This window comes from Talpa occidentalis, unplaced genomic scaffold (genome assembly GCF_014898055.3).
Source record: "Talpa occidentalis isolate TD23 unplaced genomic scaffold, MPIMG_talOcc4v2.1 talOcc4.2, whole genome shotgun sequence".
NCBI classification, from domain to species: domain Eukaryota; kingdom Metazoa; phylum Chordata; class Mammalia; order Eulipotyphla; family Talpidae; genus Talpa; species Talpa occidentalis.
In genome coordinates, this window is record NW_023602073.1 from 74,712,647 (window position 1) to 74,728,758 (window position 16,112).

Below are 16,112 nucleotides of genomic sequence, written 5' to 3' on the forward strand. Positions count from 1 at the left end.
AAAACCTAAATGAGGGACCAGTTAAAAAGACTAATTATAATAAAGTAAAAATCAAAATCAACAAGCAGCTATAAACCAGGGACACACTACAGGGGGGAAAGAAGGGAGTAGGATCAAAACAAGTGTGGTGGGAATTATATGGGGACTATAACCAAGATGAAAATACATATATTGGGCCTCCCCAGTGGCGCAGCGGTTGAGTGCTGGGTTGCGAAGCTGCCCACAGCTTCTGCTTCGCCGGTTCGATCCCGACTGCTCCCCAGCCACTGGAGGAGGGTCCCACATGGCGCGCAGACCTCTCCTGCCGCCCGCTGCTCCCCTCACAGTGTACTTCGGTCCTTCTGCCTGCTCTGCTCCCCGCTCTGGCTCTGGTGAATTCTCTCACCCTCCCGCGCTTCTGACTGTACCCAGTGCTTGTATAAATAAATAAATAAACCTTTAAAAACAAAGAAAATGCATATATTGTGCAAAAATGAAAAATGATGTAAGAAATATATAAAATAAAAAATAAATACAAGATAGGGGTTTATTTGTGAGTGTTCTTGCTGCATATGCATATATATTCATATTAAGGGTTTTCACCTTTCAGTTTTGGATAAAAGTGAACCTTTACCATTTTAACTAACAATCTCCTGTGTACATACAACACACAAGTGAATAGATTCTGAATACTGAACTCTTGTCCGTGGTCCTGGTGTCTTACTAGTTTACGTCATGATTTCAGAGACAGAAATGTCTCTGCCATACACTCACTCAGTGTTATGCCATCGTGGAAAGTGTTCTACTGAAAGCTGGATGCATTCTTACTTGTAGCTCATCATTAATTTGAGTCTTTTATTATATCTCACCAGTTGTAAGAATACTGCATTTGTTAGCTTTGAGAAATACAAAGATAGCATGTTTATATTTCTCCACAATTTATTTCAAACATCTGTATTTGCTCTTATAGTTTGTGATTTCTCCACCAAAAAAGTTTTAGTTTCACTTAGGGCAAACTGAGGAACAGAAGCATCAGTCTCTTGGCCCTATCAAGTGCCAAAGGTAGATTGTTTTCTCTGTGAAAACATTTAATAAAAATGTAATTCAATTTTATTTCATAAGTACATACAAAAGTAATATTGATTTAACATCTATTCCTGTACAGAGTTTGTTGAGTATCTGGAGAGTTTGATGGGAAGAAAGGTCATTCATAAAACTGCCTCATCTAAAATTTTCTTTCTCTTTTTTTCTTCTGAAAGAAAAGTCAAGTGCAGCAGGGAGCCAGCCCAGTTGCTGTAGGCTCCAGCACCAGTGAATATTTTATCTACAGAGTTCTTGCCAAGTTTCCTACTGTCAAAGAAGCCCTGAAATATGAACTGTTAAATCAATTCATCAGAAAACAAATACTACATATAAATTAGTTTGAGAAAAAGAAATCATACACATTCTTTAACTTCCATAGTTATTTTGAAACAAAACAACCCCCTGCTACCTCTGCCAAAATGCATGTGGCAAGCATACATTACTAGCTGCATTCTAAGCATTAATATTGAATGAATTTATTTTTAGATGAGTTTCAACAAACTTTTGTTTCTCAATTTTTCTAGGTTCAAATTTTATTGTTTTTAAATTATGTTTTCAAAGATTGTGCACTTAATTTCCTAAAATTTCGACTGAGACAAAAGACATTTTGAAATAATAGTGTAGAAACTGTGATACACTATGCGGATATAAGAAACTGAAGAAACAATGACATTTTCAAGGGCTGCTGACATATGGAGGTTGTAGTTTTAAGTTTGTTTTTAGTTTTAAAGTAAATAGTGAGATGTTTTTCTTGGTATTATTTAAATTGACAGAAAAGCTAATTGACATTAGGATGTAATCCGCTATAAAGACTTCAGCTTCTCTGAATGCAGAGGGTTACATTAACATTTTATTATAACTAATATTCACACAATGGGCACAAAAACAGTGAGTATTCTTACCATGTGTACATGTATTAATTTTCAACAGTCTTCTACAGAATTGGCCATTAAACAATGAGAAAACTAAAATACATGTAAATAACCAGCATAAGATGATGTAGTAATGTCTATTTTATTTAATTTGCTGATATTTAAACCCATAACGTGTTGTGTATGTGGTAAATATGGATATATGTTGTTGAGATTCCCCCAATGAAGAATTTGCAGACTTAGGTGCTAGAAATGCTATTTCTTAGCAGGCAGTGCTTGCTAGGATTGTATCGGCTTCGAAGTAGCACCTTCCATAGGGGTACCTATATTCAAAGACCCATAGAGATGGGATAAAAGGACTTGGCCCTTCTATCCAAGATAGGTGAACTCTGGCTGGCCATATCAGCTTCAGAGGCTATTATCAAGGTTACATTTCAGCTTCACTATTCTCTCTACCCAACCCTGTTCCTCTCTTCTCCCTTCCACAGGTATTAAGTCCAACACTTCTTAATAAATATCATACACAACAAACTCCATCTCAGAATCTGTTTGTTGGGAGAACTTAACCTGGAACACTGTATCCACATGTTTCAATAAATACCCTTGAATGTATATTTATAAGTATTAGTGAAAATTAATATTCAAAGGGATGTATTTCTTGAAGGTTAATTTTGCTTTAGTTTAGTATTCCAAATCCTACCCTAAAAACTTCTACCATGATTTGGAAAAGCACAATAGCTCTAACTGTAAATCTTCCCATCAACTCTTAACAGTAAATTTTAAGATGGATGATCTTCTTATCTATTCTCTGCAGTACCAGTTTCTGCAATAATGAGTGATTGGTATTACTACTGTAGCAATCTTAAGAGTAACCTTCTCAAGACTCTGACTTAGAAATCCATTCCAAATGTTGTACTATTGCTTTTTTTCTTTATAGATAATTCCTAATTCTTATATAAACCTTGGGATTATGTTTTCATCCAGATTATATGTGCTTCGCAATTTGCCCCCAGCAAAATAACAATGCATTTAAACTTTTATTACTTAAGCTTTTGAAATAGATGTGATAATATAAGGTCTTCATTTCATAAGTTTCTTTTTGGGTAGACTGAAATGATGTTAGATATTAAAAGGCTAGTCAATCAATATGAAGGTCATCTTTCTATGGACCACTATTGCTGCCTCTGGAATATTTATTGTTTTTAAAATTTACTTCATAGTGAGTTAAGAGAGGGTTAAGGGATATAACAGAAACTCATGCTACTGAATGAAATCATCTCTGATTAAACTGCTTGATACTGCAATTAGAAAAATTAATATATGCTATAGATAGGTGATTTTTCCCCTAAATATATCTCCATAACAGGAACAAATAATCCATTAAAGTCATGTAGCGAATTAATTTTATATTTTATATCTCTAAAGGAGTAACTTTCATGCTTGAATGCTTAGAATGGTAAGAATTTTGTACAGTATCATGAACTTAACATCTATGAAACAGAATCTACAATACCTGAAAGTTGAGCATCAGAGAAAGATGTACCCATAGCCAATTTCTAATTAATAATACCAGGTAAGTCCTGCTTAAAGGCACTTCATTATTGACTGAAACTACTACTATATTTGAGGTTTTGTCTGCTCTCCACCATACTTACAAGCATAAAAGTTTACTCTCAGTGTAGTTAAGCCAGTAGGTCTCATGATACAGGGTTAGTAGGCAAAGATTAGTATGGAGCATCAAAATGACCAAAACACAAAATATTTAAGAGAAAATTGGTATGGTAACTAGTGTGACTCTTCTAACCCTTTATTCTACTTGGAACAGCAGCAGTCAAGCTTATAGTCCCTTGAAAACTTCTTTCTGTATAAAAGTTTCTTAAGATAAAAGACTTACAGAACCCAGCATTTGAAAACACCACCCCTGCCCCCCCCCAAAAAAAAAAAAAAAACAGCTGGGAACTATTCTGTGGTAGATTATAAAAATACCCACACATTCCTCCCCCTGAATCTTAAGAGTGTGACATTGCAGATCTTCCCATCAAGAGATGGGACAATCTGCCCACCCCTTGAATCTGGGTTTGCTATGTGGCTTGCTTTGGTCAAAGGAGCTTTTACTAACATGATACAAAACAGATGCCTAAAAACCACTTAGGGCATGCACTCTTCCTGCACTTGGAATACAGACACCATCACACAAACACATCTAGTCCAGCATTCTGGAAGCTGAGAGGAAGAGAACAAAGACACCTAATAGACTACCAAGAGATCCGAGATCATTCAGCTGCCAGCTGACATGGCAGTTGATCAAAGACATATGACCTAGCCCAGAGAGATCATCTGAGCTAGGCCAGACTCCATCTGAACCACAGAATCACGAACTAAATAAACGGTCATTGTGTTAGGCTACTCATTTTGAAGTTGATTTGTTTTACAACAGAAACTATCTGATATACTAGCTGAACAATCTATTCTAATACCCACCACGGAATAAGACCCATTTTTGAGCACAGAACTTCCTACTTTCAGGACCTCTAGCTGCCTTCTGGATAAAAAAAAATATACCCTATCCAGTTCTGCCAGCTGCCAGCAAAAGGGCCAGGGTCACTGTTCCCAAGGAGAGTTGTCCCAACAATTAGGCTCCTGAACTCATTGCCCTTCCAGCCCTTCCCTGGCCATTGAAACCAGGACTGGAAGTGACTCAGGGGGCCTCTACTACCATGCCAGAAGCTACAAAGCCCATGTAGCCGTGTCCACCCCCCTCAAAAAAAGGGCCAGAACAGTGGGAGAGAGGGACTCACAACCAGGACCCAAGTAGAGCAGAGCAAACCCAAAGTAAATAATGGGGTGAAAGAAAAATACAAATAGCCAAACAAAAATTGTTGTGGACTTATATCCAGCAGCAAGGATAATAAACAACTGCGGCTACATCAAACTAACAAGTTTCTGTACACCTACAGAAACAGTGACCAAAACAAACATCCTACTGAATAGGATAAAATATTTGCACAGCATACATCTGACAGGGGATTGATATTGAAGACATACAAAGACTCATACAACTCAACAGAAAGAACAAACAACCTAACCAAAAAATGGACAGAAGAGATAAAAAGGCAATTCTTCAAAGAAGACATGCAGATGGCCAACAAGCATCCAAAAAATGTTCAGCAACAGTTATAAGCAGAGGAATTTGTAAAAAAAACAGAAACAAGTGCTGTCGAGGGTGTGGCAGGAAAAGAAGGCCTCTTAGACTGTTGGTGGGAGTTTAGACTGCTCCAGCCCCTATGGAAAGTGTGCAGATGCCTCAAAAGGCAAAAAATGTATTTACCATGTGATCCAGCAATTCCAATACTAGGCATATACCCAAAGAACACAAAAAACTAATTTGAAAGAAAACCTGCACTTCAAAGTTTACAGCAGCACTATTTACATAACCAAGATATGGAAACAACTTAAATGTCCCAGAACAGATGAGTAGATCAAGAGATGTGATATATATACAATGGAATATTACTCGGCAATCAAATAAGATAAACTCATGCCATGTGCAGCAACATGGATGGAACCGGACGGGATTATCCTAAGCAAAGTGAGGTAGAAGAAAGATAAATATTGGATCATTTCACTCATAGGTAGAATCCAGAGAAACAAAACAAAGGATCAGAGAATGACAAACTTTAAAACAGACCCTGAAAGGTGGCCATAGATCTGATGCATCCCAGAAGAGAGAAGTAGGGAAAAAATAGTCGGAAGAGAGCACAATGGACTACTGTGGAGGACTCTGAGTGATTTGGTCATGGGAAAGCTATGGTCACCACACCTGAGGGGAGAAAATCTATATTGTAAAAAAGCAAAGAATGTAAAATAATAGTTTGCATTTAATAAATTAAAATATATTAAATAAATTTGGTCAATTGCATGCATTGAAAGCTCACTAAACCAAGAAGTTAATGGATACTTTACAATGAATTATTCATACTAAAACCAGTAGCATTTTCCCCCAGGGAAAAAATCTGGCTGTAAAGACACTAGCATCTGGTTGCCTGCCAAAAGCCACGGTGCTGGGACAGACTTTCAGATGGGTGCTGTCCCAGGGAAGCCAGCACACTGCTCTGACACCCAAGACTCCCCACCGCACAGTGCAGTTCCCATTAAGTCTTTTGGTTTTAAACAAGAACTAAAGGATCTTGGTGCTCAAACAACTGTTTCATAAATTTTAAATGTAACAATTTACACTGGGCACCACAATTCATTCTGGAATTGATTCATATGCTTAAGAACAACCTGATAAACATGTAAACATGTTATTAAATATACATAAATTGATGATAATATTTATGTTTTCCTTCATCCTATGTCAGATGTGCTGATGATAGTGTAGTTTGAAAGCCCTGAAGAGTAGTTAAAGAAAAAGTAGAACTCTTTTAAAAAAGTATTCTATTATCCCTACCTATTTTCTCACAGTCCTGGAAGGTATGTTAGCTTGTAAGAACTCTAGGGCTTCCTAAGTACTGCAGGTTCTTTAAAAATTTAAACCATGACTCATAGATTAACGCTTCAAGATCAATACCATGATAAATAAGTTGTGAAACTCTAATAACTTTTGAGCAGAGGTAAAAGTTACCGGGTACAATTAAAAAAAAAAAAAAGTCTCAAATACTATTTTACCTGCCTCACATTTCACCTTAGGAAAAACACACTGACAATTCAAAAATGATTAAAGGGACCTCCCTGGTGGCCTAGAGGTTAAGTCTCAACACAATCACCACTGTGGCCTGAGTTCGATCTCTGGCCAGGGAGCTAACCCACATATGGCACAGCAGACCTCTCCTGCCTCTCCCGGTAATCCCCTCAGAGTGTATTTCTGTAGATCTGCCTGTTCTGCTCCCCACTCTGTATATGGTGAATCCTCTCACTCCCTTCTGCCAACACCTCTGTCCTATACCCCAGTTCTATGCAAAAAAAAAAAAAAGATTAAAGCTTGAAAGCTTGAATCAGTCATATCTAAGAACTCTAATTGCTGCAGGGGGCCTTGACACAACATTTTGCCGGGGGCTGGTCCCTGGCATCTAATAATGAGGAAAATTAAATTAATTTTGGCATGGTCAGAGCATCTTTATTAAACAGATTTTATTGTGTGCTATATAAGCTTACAATTATTATAATTTAAAATGTATATGACTTATTAATGGTTCAAAATACATTATTTTGTATATAAAAGTTCAGAAAAAGGATAAGTCTGGAATTTTGATTCAAACTACTGGAATATTTTATAACAAAATTCACATCAGTTTAAGTTTCTTGTAAGTATTTATCATTCTAAGGGATCTAATTAATCACGGCCATCGAGAGACAGTGAATTTTGTACATATCATAGCATATGTATTATCATACTGGATGGTGAGTTCTTGAGAGTAAAATATTCATAGTAACAGGTACCATGTCTGGTAGATAATCAATATATTTTTGTTTAGTAAAGAAGTGATCATATTCTTCCTTGATATAGTCTTGAAAATTTGGGGGGGGTAGAGAATTTCAGTGCATTCTTCTGTGAATTTTATTGACTGGGAAGATCTCATGAAGCAACGAGGAAATCACACAAGGTTCATACACAGACGCCTACATTTCTGAGGGAATATCTAGAGTCCTATTTGAGTCTGCACATTGGCAAGTATTTGCAATTGGGCAGATGTTATTTTTTATATGAAATAAAACTGTTACCGCTTCACAAAAGACTGCTATTGTGAATATAAAGCAGAGGACTAAAATGTTGGCCAGCTTGCTCACTAGTAGGTGATTCACTAGACCACACCAGCCTCAAGGCATGTGTGATTCAAATGTATGCCTCACTCAATTACATGGAAAAATTACATGGACTTCTGAGATCTTGCAAAGGTTAAAACCACTAATATAAATATGAGAATGCCTAGGGTCCATTATATAATTGTGTACCTTTGAGTTACAGGAATCAAAAAAAGGGTAGGTCAATATGGGTTAGTCTAGTCATTTAATTACTCATGGAAGAAATGCATGTGGAGTAGCCTTTGAATGGTGTCTTTGACTAGGAAAAGAGAAATTTTCAAGTAGACAAATAAGCATAATTTAGGAATAATTAAATGAGAAAAGTAAATGCATAGAATAATAAAGAACCCAATTCAATGCAAGTAGATGGCATATGTATTAAAAATTGAAAATTAGGTCAGAAAACTATAAAGAAACTATATTATACCAAAAATTAATTTTATTCTGAGAAATTCAACCTTGGTATAGCAGGCATCAGGAACAACTGCTGACTTTGCAGCAAAAAAGTGATGTAAACAAATAGTGTTTTCAGAAGAGTAAGGCAACAGACTAAATAAAATTTTCATTGCAAAAATAATAATTTAAGGGCCTCCCCAGTGGCCCAGTGGATTGAGAGCAGCACTGTAGAGGCTGCGGACAGCCTCTGTTTGATTCCCTGCCGGCCAGGGAGATTCCCACAAGGCGAGGCAGATCTCTCCTGTCGCGCCCGCTGCTCCCCTCGGCAGTGTTTTGGTCCTTCTGCCTGTTCTGCTCCCCGCTCTGTCTCTGGTGAATTCTCTCGCCCATCCACGCCTCTGGCCTGTACCCCAGTGCTTGTATAAATAAATAAATCTTCAAAAAAATTAAAAAGAATAATAATTTAAGAACTCTGAAGTGACTAAGCAGTGGGAAATCAGATGTGAAGAGTAATATACAAATACTATAGGAAAATTTGATGACTGATCATGGGAAAAAAAAGATGAAAGTTTCAAGAAAATTGCTTTGCTTTTACACCAGTTTCCTCAGGTGCTGGAAATGTCTTCTGAATAAATTTGCAAATGTCAACACATCTTACTTTAAGAATTGCTGACGAGGTGCGAGCCTATATAGTGTTGTAAACCAACATTAGCTCAATAAAAAATAACACTCTAAAAGGAGAGAAAAAAAGATAATTGCTTTAACTAATGTTTTAGTAACTATTCCACTCATCAAATCAATTATGTAGTCTCACATATTGCAATGAATTCTTTCACACTTATTAAAGAATTGCATTTTTAATTTACGTTTTTGTCTATTCCTTTACCATCATTTAGCTGAAGGAAGATGTAATTTTTGTTGCGAGTAACACCTAAGGCCTGTCACCAAAGATAGAAAGCCAATTTTATGTGCAATGAACAGAGGGACACGCCATGGTGTCCTTGGTTCAGTGTCAACCAGCTTTAGAGGAAGAGCTTATTAGCCAGATGACAGACACTTATAAAAATGATGGATTTAGGTTTTATTTTGTGAAGATGTGCATGTGTGTAAGTGTGTGTGTGCACATGCGTGTGCATGCAATATTTACTAAAATATCTGTTCAGCTACAATAACTAGCAAGAGTCATAGAAGAAATGAACAGGAAGGGGAGATCAAAGAGAAATGATAGGTGTGAAACGTCAGAAACCCTGAGTAAGAATTTGCTACTTGACTTTAGCAAGTACTTGCTGTAAACCCAGCAGGAATTTAAGAGAGCAGTTGGAGAAACTTCTTGGTACATCTTAATCCATGAAGCCAAAAGTGATAAACGACATTTCTAAAATGATTAAAATGCTTCTTCCTAACTTTCCTGCAGTTGAATGCCCATGATAATGAATATAAACACATCACATCTCTTTCCTAAGTAGATCAATCTCTTGATACCTTTCCCAAGTTCGAAAGTCTTGCTTGGTTAAAATAATAAGAACCCTCATGGTACACTGAGTAAATTACTCATCCATATGTGGTACATTATTCATATACTGGAAAAGGAAAATTGCTCAGAGGAGAATTTTAGTCCCTAGACTACGTTTTCCTTCCCTTGCTCACCACCTAATTGTTTTTTTGTTTCTTTGTTTGTTTTTTGAATTAAAAAAAAAAAAAACTTTAATGTGTGGGTGGAAAATTACATTGGAAGAGCAGGATTTCTAAATACTCTAAAAATAACTGAGACAGTTCATTATCTGTTAAGGCACACATATCCTGAGTCTCCAAGTAAACAAAACCCTGAATATAAAAATTCAAGAACTCCCTATGGGAGTGTTGGATGTGCCTACAAACTGGAAATAAAATAACCTAGACAAAACACTCAAAACTATATTGTCTGGACAGACAAAATGATATGATTCTCCTAGAGGTGCTGTCACATTATTCTCCAGAACAGTAAATAACTTACAGGAAAAATCATATTCCATGACAACCAAAATAGAAAAATTAAAGTATATATGGAATTTTTTTCAAGTAAAGTTTATCTCTCTGTCCATGTCTAATAGTAAAGTAAACAGACAACAGAGCCTAGCTTTGAATTACGCATAATTACATAGCTAAGGGAAATGTTGGCTAGGTAAAAAACTCAAAACTAAGTCTGAAACACCACAGAATATCACAGAGACTGTCAAACGTCAGATATGACAAAGACCTGATTGTTACAAGGCCCCAGTCAAGAGTCCTGGGTAAGAAAAGTTCCCTTCATGTTAGTGTTATACACCAGCTGAAAACAAGGAACTAAATTATATGTATATATCATTTAAATCTGGGAAGTTTAAATTATTATCACATCAAGTAACTGAGATTATGTACTTTATTTCCAGAAGGCGTGCTAATTGCCAGATGCCATCCTTAGAGGATCAACTTCTCTTGCTTAAGTTTGTGTGGAAAGTGAATCATTTTATAACCTTTTCCAGGCATCCATAGCAAGATTTCTTTTTTACTCTATCATAAGAGAAGAAAGTACAGAAAGTTTAAGTGCTAGGGTAGAAACTGGGAAAAAAAGCTTTTTGTCCCAGCTTTAGTGATCCTGTCATCGCTGAATAATATTTTAGTAAAAGGTGTGACCAGAGAAGTGAAGCTGAAATCCATACGCATCAGTAGTAGCGAAGAGAACTGGCCAGGAGCTTCCCTGGGAACTCAGCCTATCTGCTAGCATTGCCTACTATCCCACCCAGACAATGGCCTGACAGGAAGCAATTAAAAGTCTTCCAACAACGTACTGAACCCTGAACAGAATAAAACCCCACTCAGAAACAGTGACATTGGAGCTCTCATTATCAAATACAGCATCCACTTTTAGAGCACTTGATTCATTTTCACAACTGATCAGTAATATGACACGGGGCATCACACAGAACCCATTCATACACTAATAAAGCTGCGGCCATATCAAAATGGAATATAATTAAGGAATGATTAAAAACATTTTAAATTAAAGGTGGACAATTTTAAGCATTTTTAAAAAGTTGATGTGTCAACATTATTATAAATATTATGCATAGTATATGGTACACATTCCAATTGAGATCATGATGGAATATCAATGGAAATTTGCAGGATAATAATAACAGTGACTAACAGATACAGCAACATATTTTCACTAATAACAAAGGCTCTAAGTTTCCTGGCTATGCCAGTAGTAGCTCCTTCAAATTTCCACATGTCCTTATTACTATAAATGCTTTGTTTCCAGTGTTACAGCTGGACTCACAACTTAAATATTTTAAATTCAATTGCTGGTAAGCTAAATAACTTATGGCTTTGTGTAAGGATTCATATTTCTTAACTTTAGCAATGAGTTGTTGCCTGTAGGGATGTGTTAAACTAACATATGAGTAACATGCATCTAGAGAATTTAAACAAAGGAGGTATCTTGCCTTCACACCAGGTCCCATGACAGTTTCTCATTACAGTTACAGACAAAATAGTATCATTTTAAAATCTGTACAATAATAAAGAAAAAATTTAGAGACCAAAGTGATACACTGTTTAGCAAATTTAACAAAGGGAAACAAGTTCCTTAAAAGAAGGTGGATAGGAAAGAGGGTTCCTAGTATCATTATTCACTTCTGACAGACCCACCTGGGTGATATAAGGAGCTTCCTGCAGTGATATAAACTTTAAAAACCCAGATTCAGTTGCCCCTGAAAAGTTGAAACATTTGGTAATAAAATTGCTTTTCCCACAAAAGCACATTCGAAAATTGACTTTTTTTAAGTCAACTGAAAAATAAAAACAAATAATTCTCATTTTAAAAATACATATTTTCAACAAGTGTTTGCAAGGATATAAAGAAATAGGAATCTCCACCACCTCCATATACTGTCAGAAGAAATGTAAACTGGCCCAACCCCTACGGAAAGTAGTATGGTTGTTTCTCAAAATACTCAAAATAGATCTACCATGCCATCCAATACAGTAATTCCCCTCCTAGGTATCTACCCAAAATATGCAAAAGCACACTATTCAAAGGGATATATACACTTATGTTCATGCCAGCACTGTTTATAATAGCCAAGCTATGCAAACAATGTAAGTGAACAAAGACAGATAAGTGGATTAAGAAGATGTGATAAGTATACATAATGGAATACTACTAAGCTATAAAAAATGACAAACTCTTGCCATTCCCATCAACATGGATGGAACTGGAGGGGATTATAATCAGCCAAACAAGTCAAAAGTAGAAAGACAGATTTCAGGTGGTTTCACTCATATGTAGAATAGAGAGAAACAAAACAAAGGGGCAGAGATATCCAAACCAAAAACAAACCCTGGAAATCAAACTGTAAAACTAAAGCTACCATAGGGGAGGGAGAAGGTGGGGAGCAAAGTGTAAAAGGGGCCCAATGTTTTGTGGTAGAGGAATATGTGCGCCTGTGTGATGGTTCTATCATGGTAACATACATCTGAAAAGGTGTAATCCTAAAACTCTCAATCATCTACAGTATTTAAAACCAATGCTAAACCAATTTTAAAAAGGGAAAAAAGAAAGTATCAAAGCTAACAAAACATCTAATTAAGATATTTACTCTCTTTTCTGAATATCTTATCCATACTCAGGTATTTCAGCAAGAACGAGTAAACATGCCTTAGATGGATGTCTGTTAAGAGTATAAACCAAAACAACAGACTAGGACAAAGTGATAAGAAATTAGAAATACAAGAAATTTAGAACTAGGGATTTTTCTACAGTAAGAATGAACTTGTCAGTATTTGGTCTTCCCTACTACCTTAAATGCCAAAGGGCAGTTCAATACTAGAAAAGTAAACCTAAAAACAAAATAAAAAAAGTAAAAGACAAACAAAAAACATTCAATATGAATTGAGTCCTGGATTTCTCATTTTCAACTTTATTATCTTGTGAAATTCATATTAACTTCTCAAAAACTCATTTCATTCATTTCAACAATATAGATGATAAGGCTGCCTACTCCACAAAATTTCTACATAAATGACAGAAAATAGTACAAGAAAACAACTTGTTTTGATATATCACTGACCTTGTTTTGTTTTAGGTAGCTTGGCAGCTTTCAAAAATATATACTGCAAAAGAAAGAAAGTAAATAGTGTAGAGAGTTAGGATAAATGAATATATAATAAAGACAATTTATACCACATGGTCCTAAATATTATGAAGGATAAGTTGAAAATTTAAATCTATGTTTCCTAGCTGCCCTAGTAAAGACTGGAAAATGATGATATTACAGCATCTGAAAGAAAACACTTTTTTTGGTTAATATAATAACTCTGTAATTCTAATTTCCTAAACTCTTTTGCATGGCTTTCTTATCCAAGAAACAATGATAATTACCTACTTCAACAGATTGGTGCATGATCAAATTAATTCATGCGTCTCAATTCATGTTAGCTATTATTATTGCTAATGAAAATATCACTACTGGCACCATCACTACCATTAGTACTAAAACTAACAGAAGAATGACTTACTAGCAAACACTTAATGAGCATTTACTACATTGCAGGAACCTGGCATGGGTCTTCATTTCTTTCCTTTTTATCATAGAATGAATTTATTCATTATAGAAGCATGAAATAATTTATTATAGAAGTATTTATCAAATAACTACTAGAGGAGTATAATGGATGATGGTGGGTGGTTTTTTTTTTTCCCTTTAAAAAATAACATGATCAAAATAAAATAGTATCTACTAGATGGCAGCACTATTCTAGATACTAAAACTATACTGGTAAAGTAACACATATTTTAATCTCCTATAGCTAAAATTCTACTGGAGGAAACAGGCACAACTATACATCTCTAATTTATTGATGAGATGTTGATATGAACAAGCCATGCAAGAGTGCATAGTGAGGACTGACAGAGTGGAACACAAACTCAAACTTACTGCTATCCACAAAGGAGCACCACAGACCCTATGCTGATTTTTTAAGGATGGTATTACGGCTTAAAATTAGGCATTAAAGAAATGTGAAACAAATTCAATAGCACCAAAATTATCATACAATCTTTTCTTATTCTGTTTTCTTCCACTAGCTGTATAATTTAAGTGAAAGGAAGATCATGACAACAAGGACAATAGGGAAGAAAGAGAAGCAACATGAATGAGAGACATAAATAAGATATTTACTACAAAAGCAAGGTATAAAAGAGTACACACAGTAACTAGTCCTTTATATAAAGCTATAAATTGCATTCTGTTTAAAGGTATAGGTGTATACATATGTGCTTTTTTAATAAAATTTAAATGAAAAGCTTCACATTCAAGATTGTATCTATCACAGGCACAGTAAGGAGATGAAAGAAAGAATGACCTACAACTGAGGAGAGAGAAAAGCCCTCAAATACTTTGGTGATTTCCCTCACCATGCAAGCACAAGTGTTCTTATTTTCTGAACATTTACCATGTCATATGTATAGATTATACACGTTACATATTTTAAGTATTTATCATATCATATAATCTATATTGTATTATATATACTACCTAATGGAATATTTCTAAATTTTACTTTCATAAAATAAAATTAACCATTTGGTTGTTCAATGGGAATTTACTCCAAACTCTTGATTAAATGAGATTTTTCTTTTGTTAAAGCAGAGTTAAGGATGTCAATCATATCACTATAAAACAAAACTTAAGAACAAATAAATTTTCATTAACTGAGGAATGGCTGAAGAATTGATGAATATCTACATAAAAATATCATGAAGTCTTTAAAAATAAATTGGGTTCATTTTATTACATAGCTTTTCATGTTTTAAGCAAAAAAAAAAAAAAGAAGAGAGTTTTTTGGTAAATAGTGACAAAATCAATATATCTGTAATGGAGTACATTTTAAAAGATAAGATGAAAAAAGGGAAAGTAATAAAGAAAAAAATTAACTATGTTTGCAGAGTTAGCACATACAGTATAGTTCCTGTGTAATCACTTTTGTGTGTTTATACACATTAATAAATTACAGTAACCTAGCAAAAAAGCTGAATAAATCTATTGACACAGAGGAAGGATCAATATGCCAAGTGAAAAGCAAATTGCTTTTAAGTATGTTAAGTATATTTAAGTATATTGAAAATATCTATAAATGAAAACAAATGATAAAATCCTTAATATATGCATATATTATATATACATACATATTTATGGAAACACAATATATATGCTTTTCTGATAAATGTGAAAAAAGTATCAGGTTATATATACTCTAGTTAACATTGGTTACCTGAGAAAAACAGAATTGGAAAAGAGATCAGGGAGGAAGAAGAAATGGCTAAATTTTGGGCCTCCTTGTTAGCAAAAGGGGTTAAGACATAGCACTATGACGCTATCCACAGCCACTGAAGCATGAGTTCGATTACCCAGCCAGGAAGGTGACCCACATGGTCCAGCAGTCCTCTCCTGGCTCGCCCACTGCTTCCCTCAGCAGTGTCCTTCACTCAATCAGCCTGTTCTGCTCCACACTCTGTCTCTGGTAAATCCTCTCACCTCCAAACCTCTGGCCTGTACCCCAGTTCTTTTAAATATTTTTAAAAAACAAAGAAGAAATGGCTAAATTTGCTTTTGTACATCTTTGAATAATTTTACCCACAATTAGATGCAAAATTTTGTATCTTAAATAACCACAAAGTGAAAAAATATTTTTTAAGAAATTGTATTTCTTGTTATTGTATGTCTGTTATGAATACTAAAACAATTATTTACAACTAATAAAAAAACAAATTGCTTGCACATTCTGCCATCATGTTAAGGAAATAATCAGAATGAGAAAAATGTATAGCTTTTTAAAAATGATTTAGTTGACAATATGTAATATAAAATTATGTATCTATTTGATTAAGTTTTGATCAGTAAGTTTATTATGCTTCTATCTAAAAGGACATTAAGTTTTGGTCACTTTCTTCCATCTATC

At 35.0% G+C, this 16,112-nt stretch overlaps 1 protein-coding gene across 6 annotated transcripts in view; it reads right to left on the reverse strand.

Moving 5' to 3' along the window:
* Positions 1–16,112, reverse strand: part of HMGCLL1 (3-hydroxymethyl-3-methylglutaryl-CoA lyase like 1) — a 255,407-nt gene that overhangs the window by 157,242 nt on the left and 82,053 nt on the right. The window contains exon 1 of one of the 6 annotated variants that reach the window (XM_054698890.1): positions 13,223–13,232. The exons of 4 other annotated variants lie outside the window; for them this stretch is intronic. The gene's annotated coding sequence lies outside the window, so the exon portion shown is untranslated. Of the gene's footprint in view, positions 1–11,801; positions 11,819–13,222; positions 13,233–16,112 lie in introns of those variants that run through there. One more of the 6 variants, XM_054698888.1, reaches the window with a different exon arrangement.